The 2,644-nt window shown below is 32.6% G+C and overlaps 1 long non-coding RNA gene across 1 annotated transcript in view; it reads right to left on the bottom strand.

Moving 5' to 3' along the window:
- Window positions 1–1,769, bottom strand: part of LOC111089371 — a 24,772-nt gene extending 23,003 nt beyond the window's left edge. Inside the window, exon 1 of the long non-coding RNA XR_002613652.1 lies at window positions 1,692–1,769. This is a non-coding gene — a long non-coding RNA (uncharacterized LOC111089371). The remainder of the gene's footprint in view (window positions 1–1,691) is intronic.
- Between the last annotated feature and the right edge of the window lie 875 nt (window positions 1,770–2,644).

Below are 2,644 nucleotides of genomic sequence, written 5' to 3'. Positions count from 1 at the left end.
CACGGTTTTAAAGGATAAAGTCGTCTGAACGAAATTTGCTGAACCATTGTTGACACTTACAAATGTTCAAAACCCTTCCATAAACTTCTTTTATATTCTTTGTGGCTACAGAGGCATTGTTTCTCTTCTTGTATTCAAACAGCATTATATGCCGAATGTGTATCTCGTCGTGTGCTATCACTATAAGAGATTAGAGTACACTAAACTTTACACATTGTATAGGCTGCACTAACGTGACGTTTAGGCGGTTCGTTTAACTATAACATGATGTACGTTTTTTGGGTGGGTTGTTAATGAAAGTGTTCCAAAACGCGACATTAATTTCTTGACAGCTTAATTATGGTCCCTTGGTGTTTTCTTAACTAAATTTTTACATATTGATTATTGTTCTTGGTGTTTTATTAAGTGAATTTCCTTGCCTGGTTATAGTCCGTGGTGTTCCATTAAGTGGATTTTACAACTTGGTTATAGTTCGTTGCTGTTTCATTAAGTGGATTTTACAGCCTGGTTATAGTTCGTTGCTATTTCATTAAGTGGATTTTACAGCTTAGTTATAGTTCGTTGCTGTTTCATTAAGTGAATTTTACAACTTGGTTATAGTTCGTTGCTGTTTCATTAAGTGGATTTTACAGCCTGGTTATAGTTCGTTGCTGTTTCATTAAGTGGATTTTACAGCTTGGTTATAGTTCGTTGCTGTTTCATTAAGTGGATTTTACAGCTTGGTTATAGTTCGTTGCTGTTTCATTAAGTGGATTTTACAGCTTGGTTATAGATCGTTGGCGTTTCATTAAGTGGATTTTACATCTGATTATATTTCGTTGCTGTTTCATTAAGTGGGTTTTACAACTTGATTATAGTTCGTTGCTATTTCATTAAGTGGATTTTACAGCTTAGTTATAGTTCGTTGCTGTTTCATTAAGTGGATTTTATAGCTTGGTTATAGTTCGTTGCTGTTTCATTAAGTGGATTTTACAGCTTGGTTATAGTTCGTTGCTGTTTCATTAAGTGGATTTTACAGCTTGGTTATAGATCGTTGGCGTTTCATTCAGTGGATTTTACAACTTGATTATAGTTCGTTGCTGTTTCATTAAGTGGATTTTACAGCTTAGTTACAGTTCGTTCTGGAAAGAAATAAAATGCACCATTCCTTTAAGAATTATTTAATGTTCCTAACTAACGTTGTACTACAGCCAAAAATATATGTTTATCAATCTTTACTTACAATCTAATGTGTTGAACTGTGTTTCTTAATGTGTGTTCTTTATTGCTGTATGTGATACTACATCATATTTTATCAACATTTCTCTCATGAAGAGATTGAACTACAATTGCTCCAGCTCCAGTTATTAACCCCTCCATACACTCTAATGAAATATGTACAGCTTTCTCCCGACAGATGGCAGCCTATGATGTAAAAATGGTAAATGATAGACGGCAACACGAAAGAAGAGGATTGGTAAAACACGACACCAATAACTAGTTTACGTCAGTTATAACTAATATGTAGTATTGAGAGAGGTGTATTTCATCATTCCTGTTCGATTAAAAGTTAACCTACTATAATTTCCAAAAGACACATGTGCTGCCAATAAGGGCAAACTTCTTCGTGTACCGTAACAAGAAAAGTTAACTTTACTCTTTATAAACAATATTACTGTACGTATAACTTCAACTTAATTAAGTCTTCGTACCCAGAATAATAACCGTAGTAACCTGTCTTGTCTCTTCTGTTCTTGCGATTGTCGAAAAACTTGAAAAGCCAGCTTCTGCAGCACGTATAGGTATTCGACAAATAATGTAGAAAAAAATAAATTTTAAAATTTGGATTCTATAACATCTAATGCAGATAAAAGATATAAACTTAGAAGAGGGAAATTTTCAAATCAGAACAATATTAGGAAAATAGATGAAAATACAATTAATTTAATAATATTTTATGTAATATTTTGGCCTGCAGATGGCAGCATACTACACATTATTCAATTCATTTTACTTTTTTTGTATGTAACGGTTGTAAAAGAAACCGATTTTAAAATGATATTCTGTAAATGTCAAAATATTTTATTTTATTTTCACAGTTAAACTTTTTTATAGTAACATGCCTGTCCAATTAATATATCAGATATAACTTACTTAAGTGAAAGCTAAATATTTTAAATTATGAGATCAAAAGAAACGTTTAATTTAATTCGATATATGTCTTGCTCTTTTGCTTAACATAAGTTATCTTTGGAAATATTATTAACTGCAGCCATAATTTGCTATCAGTCCTTGTACATTTGCTTTGGTTTTGGGTGGAATAGAACTTCTAATACAAGAATGAACAACCCGCACATTTACTAACTAATCAAACCACAGTTAAAATTGTTTATCTTACAATTGCTTTTTTCTAGTTATATATTTTGTTAGCGAACTCGGACTCTGAATCCGATGGTTTATGGTTCGCGGTATATTTCAGCAAAAACGCGTTTCGCACTTTAGAAACATAGATGCACTACTCAGTCAAAGAAAGTAGCCAAGAGTTGGCGGTACGTGCTATTGACTAGCTGCATTCCCTTAGTTTATCAGCTTAAAATTAGGATGATAATGTGCAGATAGCCCTATGAGTAAATTAGTGCGAAAATTATGAAGCAAACAAACAAAC

Source organism: Limulus polyphemus, unplaced genomic scaffold (assembly GCF_000517525.1).
Source record: "Limulus polyphemus unplaced genomic scaffold, Limulus_polyphemus-2.1.2 Scaffold6048, whole genome shotgun sequence".
Taxonomy (NCBI): Eukaryota; Metazoa; Arthropoda; class Merostomata; order Xiphosura; family Limulidae; genus Limulus; species Limulus polyphemus.
Note: the sequence above shows the minus strand (reverse complement) of the source record. Positions and strands in the feature narration are given on the sequence as shown.